This window comes from Pinus tabuliformis, chromosome 7 (assembly GCF_031772625.1).
Source record: "Pinus tabuliformis cultivar Carrire ecotype Pingquan chromosome 7, CPIR1, whole genome shotgun sequence".
Lineage (NCBI taxonomy): Eukaryota > Viridiplantae > Streptophyta > Pinopsida > Pinales > Pinaceae > Pinus > Pinus tabuliformis.
The window spans coordinates 1,113,993,520-1,114,013,385 of NC_142293.1; the positions used below are offsets into that span (position 1 = coordinate 1,113,993,520).

The 19,866-nt window shown below is 38.8% G+C and overlaps 1 protein-coding gene across 3 annotated transcripts in view; it reads right to left on the minus strand.

Annotated features, from left to right (window-relative positions):
• Nucleotides 1–19,866, minus strand: part of LOC149251431 (endoribonuclease) — a 193,729-nt gene that overhangs the window by 165,854 nt on the left and 8,009 nt on the right. The window lies entirely within an intron of this gene.

Below are 19,866 nucleotides of genomic sequence, written 5' to 3' on the forward strand. Positions count from 1 at the left end.
CAGGTAGGGGGCAAAGGAAGGGAAAAATGTCCCCATTGGAGATGCCCCTCCTCCTCCAATATCATCAAAGTCTGCTGCAAGTAATGTTGAGGGAAGACTTCCTCCTAAAGGTAACATTGAGAAATATCCCTTGTGGAAATATGTCACAACAGAGGATGGCCAAGCAGCACGGAGAAGGGAGGAGGCAATGTGAATTGGAGATGCAACTTTTGCCACAATACTTTCACAAGCACATATTTTCGTGTGAAAGGTCATTTGTTGGCTTTACCAGGTTGTGGAGTTGGAGCTTGTACACAAGTTCCTTTACAAAAGAGGAAAGAAATGGAAAAAAAAGTTCAGTGTTGGTATGTCAAATGTGGCTGCAAAATTTTAAAAAAACAAGAATGATGACCCCCTTCCATTTTTTAGGAAAGGGACCACCAAATTTCCATTTGAGAGTTCTATTGGGGGACAAGCAGCAAAAAGAAAGGCAATTTCACTTGGTCCAATGGACAAGATTTTTCAAAAAGAGAAACGAGAAGAGCTTGATCTCGCCATTGCCTTTTCTTTCTATCAAAACTTCATATCCTTTAATGTTGCACGCGCACCTCTATTTATTGAGATGTGTCAAGCTCTAACTCACAAGCCTCCATCATGGTATGTACCTCTTGGTTCAGAGAAGCTTAGAACCACACTGTTGACGAAGGCAAAAAAAGAGGTACAAAAAATGCTTGAGCCTATTAAAGCATCATGGCCAACATCTGGGGTTAGCATTGTTTCTGATGGATGGACAGATCCAGCAAGACACCCACTCATCAACTTCATGGTGTCTTCCTTGAATGGTCTAGTTTTCTTGAAAGCAGAGGATACACATGGAGAATACAAGGATGCACAATATATGGGTGAGTTGTTTATTAAAATTATTAAAGATGTAGGTGTTGATTCTTGTGTGCAAATCATTACAGATAATGCACCTGTTTGCAAGGCTGCTTGCATGATTGTGGAAGCTAAATATCCACAAGTGTTTTGGACACCTTGCATTCTCCATTCATTGAACTTAGCACTCAAAATCCATTGCTTCTGATGTGCTTTGGATTGGTAACATTATTGAGGATGCACAGCATATCTGTAACTTTGTACAAAACCATACAAATGCCCTCAAGAGTATAGCAATCTATCATTGTTGAAGATTGTTGATACACGGTTTCCCTCTTCATTCATCATGTTGAAGAGGTCGAGCAAGGTCAAGACCGCTCTTGGGGCCATGGCTATTTCAAAGTTTTGGTCTTTTTGGAGAAAGACAGATCAACTAGCCTCTAAAAGAGTGAAAGACACACTGTTAGATGATGCTTGGTGGGAGAGGGTAGATCTAATTATTCAGATCATGGACCCTATCATTTCTTTGTTTCGATTTGCAGATACTGACAAACCCATCCTAGGAGAGGTTTATGAGGGACGGGATTCCATGATTGAATTTGTGAGGAGCATTATTCTACAAAGTGAGTGCCCCGAGTATGAGACATCACCAGAGGCCTTCTATGGTACTATACAAGATATTCTTGTCAGCAAATGGGACCAGAATTGCACACCTTTACATTGTTTGGCTCATTCATTGAACCCAAAATACTACAACCATGAGTGGCTAAATGGTGGGCCTTCCCGCAGATTCCCTCCTCACATGGATGGTGAAATCTCACAGGGGAGGAAAGATGCATTCAGGCGGGTTTTTCAGGATAGAGCATTGCTTGATGAGGTGGAGGATGCCTTTGCAGAGTTTTCCACTGGCACTAGTCGATTTGCAGGATATGATGTGATTAGAGACAAGGGGCTAAGAAGCCCTATTCTTGGTGGGCAAATCATGGGGCAACAAACCCTCCTCTAAAGCAGTTAGCCATGAGGCTCCTCTCTCAAGTGACTTCATCCTCTTGTTGCGAGAGGAATTGGAGCACATATGGGAATTTGTATAGTGTTAAGAAAAGCGGGCTTGAGTAGTCCAGGGGAGAGACAATGGTGTATGTGCACACCAACCTTCGTCTTATTTACAAGCAGAGGGAAGAGTGGTTGAAGGGAAAGACAAAGATGTGGGATGTCTTTCCTAATGATATAGGTCTGGACAGCAGTGTTGAGTTGGCATTGGCCAACATGGATCTCAATGATCCAATGCTAGACCCTGTTAGATTTGATGATGGTGATACTATAGAGGGGTCATCCTCCACACCAACAGATGCAGAGACGACTATGGATACAAGGGAGGAGGAGGATGCAGAGGAGAGCAGTGGTGACCATGATGATGAGGACAATGATGCTGATTCTAATGATGACTATGAGGATTGATGACTCATGAGTCATGGGCTACCTACTGCCTTGAGGCTTGTATACCTGTAGTTGTTTTGTATTTTCTATTTCTATTTGCCATTGGCATTGCACTACCTATGTAACACATTTTGATTTTGATGACTTAATGAGAAAACTACAACTGTCAATGTCTTTATCTTACTATCCTGTCTTTCTCCTATTGGATCATTGATGAATTGAATATGTATTATGATTTATCATTTATGAATTTAGAATTTATGATTCATTGATTTATCATTTATGTGACATATATTTGAATTTTGTATGTATTATGCATGCTATAATGTTACCAACTTACTTTGTAATTAGTAAAACTTACATCTAGATGAAGATCTATGTTTGAAATCAATGAATCTGTATCATTAATGAGAATCTATGTAAGAAATATCTAGTTTTTAATATATATATATAACATATCCTAATGTGTCTTGTTCCGAGGGATCAACATGTCTGAATCCGACACTTGAATCCCTGTGTCAAGTTACTTAGGTTGTGATTTATCGTTAAGCACTTAAGACATTTAACAATATCACTAAAATTAATCTTACATCTTGCATTTACATTCTAGGAATATATTGCACTAATTTACATCCAAACATAAGCTTGGTTGATAGAGAAATAAGACCACATTTCTCATCTAGCTTGAGGAGTCTAGAAACTCTTTAGTGGTTAACACGGTGACCTTGCAGTCGTCAGATCCATAGTCTCTGCAGCATCGAAGACACTAGGTGATTGGAACACAGGGGGATGTATCATTAATGAAGCCCTTGCTTGCTTCCCATTGGCTTCCATCACACAACCTACTCTAGAGACTAGTTCCAAAACAGTTAAGAGAAAGTTTACATATAGAATAGGCATCTAACTTAAAATCAACCAAGATTTTGCATTTCACCTAGCTTGTAGTACTTGCATTTCATCTAGGTTAGTGAAGCATCCAAGTAGCGATTGTTGATCCGGTTACTTGGCATTTAATTGGTAATAAGAAAGAAGTTGACTCCATAAGGCATTGGTCTCACATTCAAATCCAATCTAACCTTGAAGTCTTGCTAAAATTAACCAGATGGTTAGGCCATTCAATTGTGTCTCCCAGACTTATTCGTTGCTAACTTGTCCTTCATTTTTACATTTCCATAGGGACTACCCCCCATAGCCTGTTGTTGGAAAATAGCTAGAATGGAGAGGTAGGGGATCAAAGTGACAAACCCTGACCTGAGTCGTTGTCGCAGTGCCTGTACAATCTGAGTGACAACATTTTTTGGAGTATCCTTGGTTCTCACATTATCTCTTTATCATCTTCATCTTTTCATCTTTTCTATCACGTCAATTTGCACATGTTCTAGTTCCTAACTGCACCTTTAGCACCTGGACATTTGGGTTAGTTTCTTGTTTGGGTGGCGACTCCACTTATTCCTCCATTTACAAAATCTTATACAAGAAGAAATCTTGGTAGCTTGGTTAACCCCGCTCTTGGAGATCAGTGATGCAAATTACATTCTAGTAAGCATTTAATCTTTCTTAGAAAGGAAGCCCTCCCTGATATCCATCTGCTTCTTCTTGACTAACTTTTGGTTTTCTGCATTTTGGATTTTAGAGTTAGATTCATGTTCAAGTGGCGACTCCACTTCTTCCATTTTCTGCAAGAATTTCTGCTAGGAGCCCTCTTCTTGTAGAATTCTTGTTTATCTTGAACAATGACCTCTCGTTGATATCCATTTGCCCTCAAATGAGCAAGTCATCATGAATGTCTTGCTCACTCCTTGTAGTTTTACTAACATTCAGGGTTATCCTCATGATATTCCAGAGAAAGCCATTGATAATTTGCCTTCTTTTCAAGGAAATGGTGCAATTAATGCTAATGATCATCTCAAGAAATTTAATCTTTGTGTGGCTAAGTGGTGCAGCAATGCTAACTATAATCATGAAGACATTAAGATGCGGCTCTTTGTCTTTTCCTTGGAAGATAATGCTATGGATTGGTTTCATGATTTTCCTAATGATTCTTTTGATTCTCTACAAGCTATAATCAATGCCTTTATTAATGAATATGGAGATAAGAAGAATGAAAAGGATTTACTTCGCGCCATTTATAGTATGAAAAAGAATGAAGATGAGATTGTTAAAGAATTTAATAGGAGGTTCAATGGCATTGTAAGAGATTTATCTCAAGATTACAAACCTCATGACTGTGAAAATTTGGAAGACCCAAATTTCTACTGCAACAACTGATTAAGTTCCTTCTATTTGTTAATTACTGAACAAATTATTCACTGCTTCCTACAACAAATATCGAAACTAATACACTGCAACCTTCACCAATTAAAATTATATGTGTAAACAAGTAACTAAGCAAGAAAGAAATACACAACACATTACAAAATTATTTTTGGACAAATGTCCCCGGAAAAACCCAATGTGGGAAAACCAGTGCAACAACTGAGGGTTTGTATTATTAAGCAGTGATTTTCTAAATACAATCTCTAGATGCCTTGTTGGCTATCCAGTACATAGAATATGACTGACAGAATATAAGTGAGAAATACCTCACACTATCACTGGTGATCCCGACCGATCCAGCGACAGAATGACTTGTCCCTTGCTGCCTCTACGCAGTCACTACGTAGGCCCAACATCACCCCTTCTACTTATCGATTTTCCTTTAAGACTTTGATTTTGTCCTCCCGGTCTCACACTTCGGTTTCCAGCTTCAGAAATCGACCTCTCCGGCAAAAAAACGAATCTCCTCAAGGCTCTGCGCTGCCTCTGCGTCAACTTGCCCAACGTAGCCTTTGCGCCGCCTCTCCCGGATCTCTCTCTGCCTCCTCTGCTGAGTATTCCCGGATCAGGAGAAATATCCAACCAAAACTATCCCTGTCCCTCATTGCAAGAAATCACTTCGAACTTCTCTCCGGCAACTGTTGCGCTACTCTCTTCAGAAATTCGATCTCTGATCTCCCACTCGATGTGTTTTCCAAATGCCCATCAAATTTCCTCTTATAATCTTTATGTTGAGAACCAACAGCCCAGATTAGATTCTAATCAATGGCTCAGATCATTTTAGCTTGATCCTTGTCTTCTTTTAGAAGTTTCACCCACAATTTGATTAATACCCTTTAATTATTTTACTTTCCTAAGTTTAGACTTAGGCACCCATTAAAAATAATTAATTATTTTAATAAAACTGATTCCTGAGCGGAATTTCCCAAAACGATTTTTGGGTATTGTAGAATACATGTGTCCAAACCTCCCTGCAAATTTTGAGGCTTACAGCACATCCGATGCTACCAGAAGCAGTTGATCTTCAAAACATCTTTCTTCTTCTTTCGCTGCTCCTGTTGCCCCTTAGATGTGAGGGTTACATTCTCATCCTCCTCCTTTGGCTTCATCCCGCTGCTGCTACTATCAAGCTTGCACTTGACTAAGTCTTTCCTCATCTCTTCCTACTGAAGAGCAGCCCACATTCCTTCCCAATCCAACAATCTCTCTCTACCCAGATACTCTGGACAAAAACTTGCCATTATTTTGAGACTAAATTCAAGGCCAGCCTCACCATCTCGGTAGGCTAAGGTGTTGACCCCACAGCTGCCAACGAGTCTCGGATCTCCTGAAGCTTCGTAAGGAACAGATCAATGTGTTCCCCCTTCTGCATCTGCGTGGATCTCATCTTCTGCTTTGAAGATCCTTCGTATAACGTGGCTAAAGCTTCCCACATCTGTCAAGCAGTATCCTTGTCGGCAATGTGATGCACTACATGATCCCTCACCCCATCGAGGATCAATCGTTTGACCTTTGCCATCTCAGCCTTGTACTTCTTGAGTGGATCTAGATCTGCGGGTACAGCTACTGTACTGTCGATGTAAGTTTTGAGATTGTGCTCATCCAGAAGGCATGAGATCCTTGCCTTCCAGATCACATAGTTGGTTGCCCTCCAACTGATCCTGCTCTCGCAACCCATTAGCTGCCATCTCTGCCAATGAAGTGTCGAACTGCCTTCTCTCTCCTCTGCACTGCTGTTGGACTAGCCTACGCACTCCCTGTTGGAGTTAGTAGATCTATTGCTCAGCAAATGAGAATTCGAACTTCTTGGTTGGAAATCTTCTGAGGAAGAGTTCCCTCAACAGTGTCTCTCTTCTTCCTTCTGACATTTTTCTGCCCCAACAACTGCTACAGAAAACTGTGTCACACCAGAAACCTCCTCTTCGTTGAAGCTTCTGCGCTGCTCCCTCTGACACTGGCAAACTTCGATCTGGAAGTCTTACCTCTCTGTCGACTCACTCAAAGAGAGCCCTTCCTCGAAAATTTTGCCCTCCTGGCCTGGACTGCGCAATCCCTCTGGGGATTCGATTTGCTGCCTACGCAACACTTCGACCCTCCTTCTCTTCAGCATTGGGTTCTTCTGGCTCTGCTCTCTTGCTTCACCTGCAACTCTAATACCATGTGAAAATTTGGAAGGCCCAAATTTCTACTGCAGCAATTGATTAAGTTCCTTCTATTTGTTAATTACTGAACAAATTATTTATTGCTTCCTACAATGAATATCGAAACTAATACACTGTAGCCTTCACCAATTAAAATTATATGCGGAAACAAGTAACTGAGAAAAAAAGAAATACACAACACATTACACAATTATTTTTAGACAAATGTCCCCGGAAAAACCCAATGCGGGAAAATCGGTGCAACAACTCAGGGTTTGTATTATTAAGTAATAGTTTTCTTAATACAATCTTTGGATGCCTTGTTGGCTATCCAGTACAGGGAATATGACTAACAGAAGATTAGTGAGAAATACCTCACACTATCACTGGTGATCCCGACTGATCCAGCGACAGAATGGCTTGTCCCTTGTTGCCTCTATGTTGCCTCTATGTTGCCTCTGCGCAGTCACTACGTAGGCCCAACGTCACATCTTCTAGGGACAGCGTCACCCCTTCTACTGATCGATTTGCATCTGAGACTTCGATTTTGTCCTTCCGGTGTCACACTCTGGTTTCCTGCTTCAGAAATCGACCTCTCCAGCAAAAATACGGATCTTCTCAAGGCTTTGTGTTGCCTCTGTGTCATCCTATGCTGCCCAGCGTAGCCTCTGCGCTGCCTCTCCCGAATCTCTTTATGCCTCCTTTGCTGGGTTTTCCCAGATCAGGAGAAATCTCCAACCAAAACTATCCCTGCCACTCGCTGCAAGAAATCACTTCGAACTTCTCTCCGACAACTATTGCGTTGCTCTCTTCAGAAATTCGATCTCTGATCTCCTACTCAATGTGTTTTCCAAATGCCCATCAAGCCTCCTCTTATAATCCTTCTGTTGAGAACCAACGGCCCAGATTAGATTCTAATCAATGGCTCAAATCATTTTGGCTTGATCCTCGTCTTCTTCTAAAAGTTTCACCCACAATTTGATTAATACCCTTTAATTATTTAGATTTCCTAAGTTTAGACTTAAGCACCCATTAAAAATAATTATTTATTTTAATAAAACTGATTCCGGGCGGAATTTCCCAAAACGATTTCTGGGTATTGTGGAATACATGTGTCCAAGCCTCCCTGCAAATTTTGAGGCATTGAGCACATCGAATGCTACCAGAAATCAACATTGACATGTTTTTGTTAGACATTACATTGATGCATTTGATACTGACACTTCTTATGAGTTGATGCATGATGTTATCGCATGCATTGTACAGGCACTGCGACAACGCTCAGAACGGGGTCTGTCACTCTGATCCCAACCCACTCCGTTCTAGCTGTCTCCCAACAGCAGCCTATGGGGGGTAGTCTCTATACAATTAGGTGAAGGAAAACAAGTTGGAAACCAACTTGTTTTGGAAACACGAATGAGTGGCCTGGGCACTTGATTGAATTCAAGCAAGGTTATTAATTCGATTAGATTTTAAAGTATGAGACCAATATGCCTTAATGGAGTCACAAATTCTTGCTTATAGTAAATTGGAACTAAATGACCAGATGGACACCCGCTGCTTGAGATGATTGACTAACCTATATGAGATGCAAATCTTATGACCTATGTGAGATGTACTGATCTTGGTAAATTTTAGTTATATGCCTAGTCTAAGTGTGACCTCCCCTTAACTATTTTGAACTTGGGCTCCAAGGTAGGTTGTGGAAAGGAGGCCAACAGGAAGTAGGCTAGGGCCTGATTAACTATACCTTTTGTTGTACTCCTATCACTTAATGTCTCCGACGCTGCAAAGACTATGGCTATGACAACTGCAAAGTTACCGTGTTAACCACCAAAGAGCTGCCAAGCCCCTCAAGCTAGGTGAGAAGGGTTGCCCTATATTTCTATCAACCTAGCTTATGCTAGGAGGTAAATTATTAACGCAATCTAGACTTAGTATGATTGGTGCAAGATGATAAGTGAAATTTATCTTGAGTTAAGATTGTTTCAGTTACTTAAGTACTTCTTGTAAATTATCTTAAAGCAAGAGTACTTAACAATTTTAATATACGATCTTAAGCAAAATAAATGTTGAAAGATACAAGTGTAAACTTCAACAATATTCCACAAGATGCCAAATAACCAATGAACTTAAGATGCCAAATGCTTAAGATAAACAATCAAGATGTCAAGCTTCTTAAGATTATAATAATTATCCTAGGTTGCACGAAACGGGGAAACGGGTACGAGTTTCCGAAACGGGAAGCGATACGAAACATGACCTCCTCAAATTTTGGAAATGGGGAAACGCGAATATATATATATATATTAGGACATTTAAGAAATATGTGCAATCATAAAGCATATATGATACATTCTAATTTATTACATTATAATAAAATTGTCAATTGTCAATGCATAAACTATAAGTCTCTAAATTTACATCACATTTACTCATGAATGATCACATAATGAAAATAGAAATATCCAAAATCAGCCACGAGAAATTTCTAATTTCTTGTCTCGTGCTTGATTGGGAGTCTCCTCCTACATAGTCGAACGACCTTAGTGCTCTTGATTAAATACAAGTTTCATACCCTAGTACCCTACATGCTCTTCATTATTGGGAGTCTCCCCTACATAGAGGGCTTGGTTCTCTTGATTAAATACAAGTTCCATACCCTAGTACATGATAAAATCCAATGGAAACATTGCAATCCCCCCAATCCTGAAATCCTGAAAAACTGATAAGTCTGCTGGATTTTGAGTGAGATCTAAAATTCTACTTTCTCCATATGAAATCCAATGAGGGCAAAACCACTCTCAAACATCCTGAGTCATTTCATGGTAATGTTAAAAATTTAAGTAAAAGGATGATGAAAATGAAAAATAAAGGAGAATATCACTTTTACTTTAAGAATTTAATATTACCATGAACTGCATATCAACACTAGGGCAAAAGTTCACTTTTATAACTTTAGACAGGCATCTAGAAGCAACTAGAAGTCACTAGGATAACCTAAAAATAAATTAGAAACAAATTAACAAAAAAAAACACAAGTAAAAAGTTGAAACGTGAGTCGTACGGCCCTGAAACGCGTTTCAGGCCGTACTGGCCACGTTTCACGAAACGTGGCAATACGGCCTGAAACACGTTTCAAGGCCGTACCATACGCGTTTCAGCGTTTCGTACCCATTTCCGTACGGAAACGCCCCCTTGCCCTACGTTTCCTGCAACATAGATTCCAACCTAGGCCAAATGATAGATGGCAAAAGAATAAAGGCCCTCAACAAGATTATAGGCCTCCAATCCATTGGAATCCACCAACATGGTAGATCAGATTTCCCCTTTTTGTAGGCCATGTAATGAGTTCCATGAAGATGCCACATGCCCATATGTAAAGAGAATTATGGAAGGTAGCATGTTGGGAGATGAACATGTAGGAACAAGTGGTCAAATCAATATATTCTCCATGGAATATCAAATATACACCATTGAAAGAAATCAAGAGATTGACCATAGGCCTAATAATCTTGGGGTTGACAATATGATTGCAAATTTTGACAAAGTCACTAAGATTTTTGGCGAAAAGCCTACATCTGGACAGATCCTTGCTATGGCAAAAGACAAAGGGATGACTTATCAAAGAAGGGATATTCAAGACCAGAATAATCATAGAAAGTTTTCTCCTCCTACTTCAGAAAATTTTGACTTGGGTAATTGGGTGAATAATGCAAAGGTTACTATCCTAGTGACAAAACTTTTAAAGATACCATCTCAAAGGGCCAAGTTACTAAGTGCCATTGAAGTTACTCAAAGGGAAGAAAATCCTAATGATGAACCAGAAGATGAGGAAATTGTATTGAAAAGTATGAACTGTTATGTGGGGAACGAAGATCATCTACCATTTTATGTTTCTTTGATAGTGAATGATCGTCTTTTACACAACTGCATGCTTGATTCAGGGGCTTCATCAAATGTCATGACCAAGAAAGTTATGGAGCAACTGAATTTAAGGGTATCTAGGCCCTATCACAACATATGTTCAATGGATTCTAAAAGAATTGAAGTGTGTGGGATAATTAAAGATTTACAAGTTTTCCTAGCTGCATACCCAGACAGAATAATAGTTATGGATATTGTTGTGATAGATGTTCCCGATTTATGGGGAATGCTCCTATCAAGAAAATGGGCATTAGATTTAGGTGGTAGCCTTCAAATGGACTTATCATATGCCACCATCCCGATGCCTGATAATACCTTTGTCAGACTTGATCGGGAGTTAGAGAAAAGATATCATGTTGAGGATCCAACGAAACCCAACAATGAGATTCTATAGATAATGCCAGACAAGAAGTGATGCAATGTTGACAAATTTTCTTCCCCCTAACGGAACAAATGCAAAACGAAGAGATTAGGCATATAGCTCAAAAGGCTGGAGTACTCCAAATCTTCCATCAGAGCATTTTCAAGACAAGGCAGTAGGATTGACGGTAATTGCATCATCATCGCCGTCGCAACTAACCAAGAAGAAAACAAAAAAGCGTAAAAAGAAAAAAGATATAAAAAATGAATCACCAATTTTGAGCAAGATCAAGCCTCAACGCATCAATAGTCGAAAAAGGAAAAGGAAGAGGTTTGGTATATTTGATGGCCACAAACAAGTTAACATTGGGTCAAGTCATAGTCCTGACTCCTAAGATAGTCAGAATTAGACAAGGCACATCAAAAAAAGAACCTATGGATTTGCCTGTGAGTAGGCAGGTTCTCAAGATGGATTTCACCGAAGACATTTGATGCCATGGGGCATCTTTTTGTATCATATTTCTAACCTTGTCACTTGTAAATTTTGTTTAAGTAGTTTTATTTCATGAATAAATTGTTATTTATGTTCTTAGAGTAAATTTCCATTTATGTACTTAATTTTATTTGATGGTATTTTGAATGGATACCACTGATATATGTCTTTTGTCGGTGGATGCAGATTTCAGGTTCTTAGACACAATCACTTTGTATCTAGCATGCATCCCCATATGGAGCCAAATGTTGACCACTGGAGTGGCACTTGATGGTTATATGAAGACTCGATGCCCAAGGATGTACCAAAGGACACTTGTACCATTAGATATCATCAAATTACCAGAGTTTTTAAACTCTACTTCTACTTCTCATCATTTTCTCTTGTACCCAGATTCCACGCCCTATGGGAAATTGTAATAAGTGATGCTAGTAATGATGAATTTTGACTTTGTAACGGGCCTAGGTAGCATGGGACCCTGCCAACAAGTGAGTATTACTCTGGGATGTTTTTTTCACTTGGTTAATTATCATCTCCCTACCAGGAGTTAATAATTAATTGAGTGTTTTCTTCCAAATTTACCCCAAAGTGGGAGTACGGCTTGATGGTGAGGCCTTGGCTGAGTCCTAGTGTCTAGAGTCGATGTATATTACCATACTAGACCACACACAAAAAAAAATCGTGAAATTTGGTTAGGTCTAGGTAGTCATTTTTTAATTTTTTAGATTTCCCGCAGGTCAAAAATCAGAATAAAAATTCTATATGTAATGTAATAAGTGTTGTCTAGAGAGGTTGTATGGGGTATGAGTAATAAAATTACACCTCTCAGCGTCGACTTTCTACTATGACACACTTTGATGGGTTAATAATGTGTTATAGACTCTCAAAACCCACATTTCCTAAGTTTAGTGGAATTTGTGGCATTTATTTATACTAGGATTAAATATAATTAAGAGAAATAAATTATTCCATGTGATAGAATGACATGGAAATGACTTGGAAATTATCCTAAGTCAAAGAGTTGAGTCAAAGGACATGTGGATGATGACTGAGCACACTGCATCATAAATACATCATTATTTCAAAAAATTGAATTTCCCAAAGATAAAGCAACAGTTGCACATGTGGACAATAGAATTAATTAGAATTTATGTACTGAAGGAATATTTGGACTGAAGATTATGTAGGGCCTCCTCTCACAATTATCTCAGGTGTTTCTACTCTTAGCACTCCACTCTTGAGGATTACAAGTTTCACTTGGCCAGACTACAAGTTTCACTTGGAGGAATCACACAGTTCTGGGGGATCTACTAGATCTACCTTAGGATCATCTACAGATGTGACATCACTTAGTTCGAGTTTGCATTGGTTGACTAGAGTTATCACGGTACTTGAATTCACTCATGGATGAGTTTGTTGTGCCATGTATGAAATTGGTACACATATGGAATTCAATTTTGCTCTGGTGTCTCTATCTTCTCCACATAGAACTTGAGTTATCTTTCCTTGGGATTTACTCCAAGTTCAGTGCTCACATGCATTCTTCCTTGGGATTTGCTCTCAATTCTCTATATAATAGAGCCATGGGCTTTCATATTATATCATGTTATGAGCTATTGGGCTTGAGAAAACTCTGTCATTTTGTACTTGCATGTTTTTCTTAATATAATCAAGACTTTGTAGCTATTTAATTGGTGTTCTCTTGACGTTATGAGGTGATGTCCTTTCATGCTATTGCTATTGTATTTAATTTCTTTTGCATATTGAATTGATATTAATTTATGCTTGTCATCATGCTTGGATTGATGTGTGCAAGCTATCTTGCACATATCATTGATTTAAAGTAGTATTCTAGGAATAAGCTTGTCAATTCATTTTAGGAGGAATGTTTGGTTTATCTTATTTATTATATTGCTCTAATCCTTTTGCAAACTAATACTTGTTTAAGTGTGTAGGAAATATCTTCTGTATTGTGTGCAGGAATCAATCTGAAAGTGGGAGAAATTTCAATTAGATCAACTCACTCCAAGAGTCAAAGCAATCCAAGACTCAGGCATTTTTTCACTTCAAGTTTTCCATCCAACAAAGAGCAAGAGAGTTTTCTTACCCTGTAGCTACTTGATCATCCATTTAAATTTTAAATACTTCTTTGATTTTAGCTTTTTCAAAGTTATATATGCTATTCAAGAATCATTTCCAAAGCTAGGCAAGTATGGGGGTTCACTCTCATTACTTGAGTTAGTATTTTGTATATTAAATTGTAATTTAGTTTTGGTTTTTTTCTTAATTTCACACTGACAATTGGTTTTGTTTTGCAGCCCATAGGCTTGAACATTGAGCAGCAAGGATCTTGAGGAAAAGCAATGGAAAACTACTCACTTGTGTGCGTGCAGGAATCCCTCACGTTATTCAAGCACTGATTTGTAGGGAGGCTGTAAGCATTTGAGGGAGAGTTGCAAACTCATCTAGGTTGTGGGCCTTTTGAGCCTTGTAAATCTCTTTTGGAGAGTTTCTCCATCTTCAAGCTTGTTATATTTTTGGGAGAGAATCTAACTTTGTTAGATTTCTATCTTGGTAAAGATCTCTCTCATATTGTGGGCAGCACTCTTAGAATTTAAAATAATTCTTACATGCATAAGCTTCAAACTTTTCATAATCTTGTATTTAAAATAATTCTCATATGCATAAGCTTCAAACTTGTAAACTTGAGCAAATCTTATCTTATGTGTAAACACTTCATACTTTGGCAAGTTTTAACTGTTTCATAATTTCTTCACTACTTGGTCAATTTATGCTATATATCATCTAAATTATTGGAGCACTATTATCTATTTAAAACAATTGTAGCTTAAAGCAATTTATTCCATTTTACTAGTCAATTTTCCATTTAATGGTGCAAACACATATGAGTTCATTTACATTCTAGTCTCTTAAGTTTCACAATTATCTTATTTTTCTTTGAAGCATTTGCATGTAGCATTATTTTAATTAGGGAATTAACACAATTTGCACTTCATCTAGGCATTTTAGTATAGGAAGGCCCCAAGCCTCATTAAAATTTCACTTCCAACATAAGTTGGTTGAAATAGAGATCTTAGAGACCCTCTACTCCTCTATTGACTCATCACTATGAGATCCATATCTTTGGGTGAGAGTGACCCCTGAGGATTGAAAAGTTCAATTGCAATCTTGTTGTAGAGGAAATTAATAAAATTAACCAACAACATTTTTCACCACATTTACTTTACTTGTCTCATGATATTTTGAATTGTTATATTGCAAAGTTTATTTTCAAGAAACATTTCAAAACAAGTATTGTGATTCTTCAAATTGATAATAAGTGTTTTCATTTTATGCTCACGTTTAATTCCATATTGACATCTTGATTTAACATTTAGCATCTCCTATTTTACTTTTTTCAAAGTAAATTTTCTAATTGTTGAGTTTTGGCAAGATATGTTTTGATTCATGAATTGATTTTATATCTTACAAATATCTTGTGCTAACATCTTTTGTTTGCATTTTAGGGTTACTTTGCTTTCATTATTGGAAGCATTCCATCTTTACTTTGAGCAAATGTATCTTTTATTTTGTTGAGCAAATTCTTTATAAGGCACTGGTTTTATGGTTTCCTCATGTTAATGATTTTCATTGTTATTGCTCATATCATATTTTGTTCATAGATCATTAAAAGTAATCCATTTTCACTATAACACTCTCCTAGAACCTCATATCACTTTTAACTTAACTTTTCATTAGGGACCACCCCCCTTAGCTAACCTAGGAGATAGCTTAGATGGAGAGAGTAAAAAAAAGTGTGACAGCCCCTTCTCTGAGTTCTTTGTCACCAACCACACCTATAGGTAGGTGTAAGCAGCAGGAATAATAGGTGTTACCCCTTCATGTTCTCACCGTGAGCAGCAGTACGCGGAAGGCTCACCTGAGGCAGTTGGATGAGACACAGAGCATCATGGTCAAGAGAGAGGCTTTCCAGTTGAGGTATGGTCAATGCGCGAGTTGGCAAGTGTAGGCTTAGGGATGGCATGGTATACTGCAAAGGTAGCATATGTTCCGCCCTTAAGTACACACTTAGGTGGATGATGATGAGGGAGTTGCATGATATACCTTGTGCAAGAAATTATGAAGAATTGCATGGGCATGAGGCACAACGGATGGTAGACCTCTTTTATAGGAGGGCATGTAAGGCCTAGGCAATATTTGAGTGGATCATCAGGAGATGGGACAGCAGAGTTCGTTGTGATCTGGCAGGAGCAAGTCAGTTTAGCATGCACTAGTTTGATTATTGATACATGGTGTCCATCTGTTGATTGCAAACAAGGATCAAAGGAGTGGCCCAGATGGGTTTTATCAATACTATGCAGCAATTAGTAGAAATTTGGAGTTGTGAACCTATGATACAGTTGTGGGATCTAGGGATCTAGCTAGTTGTGGGATCTAGGGATCTAGCTAGTTGCTAGATCACTCCACTTCTCAATAAGAAGGGATATGACAGCAAGTGATCTAGTTGATTTTAGGGTTGCCACGTGGAGGATTGCAGAGTCCTTCACCATGTGGCGATGCAAATTTTCCTTGTTGTTCAAGATAGAGTCTAGTTGTAGACCGGTAGACTCTGACCTCGCTAAGATGACTTGGCAGTATGTGCTTCATGATTGTGGGCTAAGACGTTATAGATATTTTAGCATGTGGTTCCCGACAAGGAGGATTCAGTATGAGCACAATGGGTAAGTATTTATGACCAGAGTGGCGCAGCGACAACATGGCGGTTTATTTTTGAGATTAGAATGGACCCTCGCATTATAGGGCTTGCCAATTCAACTACAGGGATGAGTTGGTTTTTACAGGGGGAGATCACTCAGATATTCCATTAGACCTTAGTTTCGCAGAGAGCGTTTCACTTCTCAGTGATTCGTTGATATTCTGGAGCACCTCACTAGTATGGCAATGTGATCAACAAGAGGAGGTCGTGGTTAAGTTCACATGGAGAACTCTTCTCAGCAGGAGTTGGATTGTACCTTCAAGAGTTCACTCTTGAGGTACATGAGATTGGTTTTCTGATAGAGCAACGTCACAAGGAGATGACTAGGATTTTGCATTTTCGAGATGCTCTACTTATTGGGAGTATGCAAAGGGCCTCTAGTGTCTATGCCTTGTTGGGGAGTGAGCGGAGAAGGAATGCTTAACGACGATCAGGATGGTATCATGAGATCTATTCGTGTTGGGGTACTACAGTGGTTTGGAGTGCCACAGTGGTGCATTTGGGACCCTTCTATCTATTTGTATCAACTTGTGGAGCAACAGTGTGTGATGACATTACTTGAGGACAAGCAATTTTGGGGAGGGGAGACTGTAAAGTCCCCAATTTTTGGATTGCCTCGTGTTGAGTTAGGAGGGATTTCCAGAGCTTATGTCAACCAAGTTAGAGTAGTAGGATTAGATTATTTGTGGGCCTGGAAGGTTTTGAGGAGTTTTATGGGGGGCGACTAGGATCGCTCACCATTTTTCATCATTAGGATCAGTTACGCACAGTTTGATCTTGGTTCCACTACATTCTGTGGATTTCCATAAAATGGGGTTATTAATGGGCATATTATAATTAATTACGCTTAAGATGTTGTTTCGGGCTGATTACTTGGAGAAACACCTTAGTGTAATAGCTCGTTTGAATCAGAACAAAAAGATCTACAAGACACAATGATGAAAAGGGGCTTTGAGAGGTTGGTGTGATCATGGTAGCAGTATCAGCGTTTTGTGGAGATAAAAGTGACTTTAATTAGTAATAAAAAAGTCACTTATTAAATAAAAGGAGAAAAAGTGTTTTTATCAAAGGGATAAAAATGGGTGCAAAAGTCATTGGGAAAATAGGAGTAAAATGCACTACATTGCTTATTCATAAAATAATAAAAGGAGATTTCGAAAAAAATGGAAAGATCCGGCAAAATCTTATAAAAAAGGAGAGAAGGTCATTTCTCATTCATTCGGGGTTTATGATTATTTCTTGATGTTTGGTTTAGAAGGTCAAGCGAGTTTCTCTTGATGGTTTCGGGCAAGACTCTCAAACTAGTTTCAATGGACATCCATTGCAACCATAACTAGTATTCAGTCGATTTCGGTGGTCCTGCACAACCACCCTAGTTGGCTCATTGCGGGAAGTCATTCAGATTTCTCGATTGTTCTTCATTGCAGGTAATTTGGAGCTTAATTTCTATTTTCCATAGATTATTCTTCCTATAGGACCGAGTTGAATCCGCAGTTGGTATTTATCTATTGAAGGCCGAGCTATTCTGTAGTATTTGCCAGAGTATTTTCATCATTAAGGAAGGGCTGAATCTATCTTTGCATTGGGGCCAAATTTGCTTGTTGTTTCCAGGGTTCGAATTGCTGATTATCTTCAAGGAGACCGAGCTTTAATAGCTTATCCCAGGTCCAAATTTCTCCAATAAAAGGGGCTGAATTATTGATATTAAAGAGGGCTGAATTGTTTCTTGTCCTGGTGGTCAAATTGCCCAACTTGGAGTCCCATGATTTGCTCAGAATCTGAAAGGGCCAAGGGTATTCTTTAAAGGACGATCTGCACTCTTGGTGTAAGTTCGTGATCAGCAGATTGGAGGGCAAATTTATATTGTTTGCCAGGAGCATCACTGACTCTATCTTCAGAATTGGAGGCCAAGTTAGTACATCAGGAATCTGCAATTATTTGGTGGCTGAGTTCTATTCTTTGGCAGGTCAATTCGCCTTCTTGGGAGACTGAATTTCCTCTGTCTATGGAGGCTGAGACTACGTCTTCTTAACGGACCGAGATCATTCCTCTTGTGGAATAAATCTGTCCCTATTCCAGCCAGCCAAAATTATAGTTCTTAGAGGGCCAAATTTCATTACATTTCAGGGGATCAAGCCACTCATTTTGGACAACCGAATTAATCCTCTGTGAGGCCAACTACTGAAGATCATATTCCATGATTGTTGCTGAATTATTCACTCCTGAAGGTCTGTATATTGCTCAGAAGTTCGTTGTTCCTGGAGGCTAAAATTATTGTTATTGTTGAAGGCTGAGATATATCTCTAGCACGCTGAGATTATTTCTCTCTTGGAGGATTGAGACATCACAGACTCGGGGCAGAACTCTGGTGAGTCTTTGGAGGCCAATTCGCATCATTTGAAGTTCAGTCATCTCCCAGAATTTGGAGGGCCAGATCATGATTTTTTTTATTACTGTAGCTACAGCCACTTGTCTAGCTGAACATTATCTATTTCCTACAGGCAGAGTTGATCATCGTATTACTATTTGTATCAGGTTCATCAGTATTATTGTGCATTGTAATTGCTCTCATCAAGTTAATAGAAGCTACGTTTTCCCCTCATATTATTTATGTTCTAAGTGTTTCTCCTTGACATGCGAACTGTTTGATGAAAGTTATGTGTGCTAATTGTTTGATAAAAGTCATCAAAGAAAAAGTTTGAAATTTATTGCAGAAAATTTGCATTATTTAGCTTTGGTAGATTACATAAGCCACAGCCCACAATGCTTCTGTGGGAATAATAAGTATACAACATTTCAAAGTGTCAAAAGCCCACAAGACTTTCAGAGGATTACAAAGATTACCATTTTATAATGCAAATCCCTATGGAAGTTTTTCTTAATCCTGTCTCATGGTAATGTCTTAAAAGTTACTTTATGGAGTTTGTAAGCAAAATGTTGGTATAAACATAATCTTGAATCCTCTAATAATTACAGGGAAAGTCTTTTGATTTATTTACTATATTTGCATAAAAAAATTAATCAAACATGGGCTTCTTCTAAATAATTACCTCAAAGAGCCTATACATCTCAGTTACATCTCACAAGCATGTGACATGAAAGGGAATTTTTTCAGTTGACTATGGTGCCAAAGTTAAAATGCACTTGGAATGATTAGAAAATGCCATGGAAAGATTTTGCATTCCAAGGCATTTGCCAAGGATTTTGCATGCCTCAACCCCAAAACACGAAAAAGGAAATGCACAGTGCAGCAGAGGGGAAAATTTGCCGCCAATGTTATATCACATTCCAGGCATTAGATTGCATTCCCACCATAGTTTGACGGTACACAAATATAGCCATTGACAGACCTCTGAGTAATTCAAGTGAAAGGTTCAAACGTCAGGTCGGTTTGAACCAGTAACAGTTTGGGCAAGTTCGGGTCGGTCTTGGATACCAGTTTGGTACCAAACCATCCCCCCAAGCCAAGTTGAAGACCAGGTTGACTCGGTTGCCTGTCAACTTGGGCGGTTTGACAAGTTCCAAATCGAACCAGTCCAAATTTTAAAACTATGCTAGAA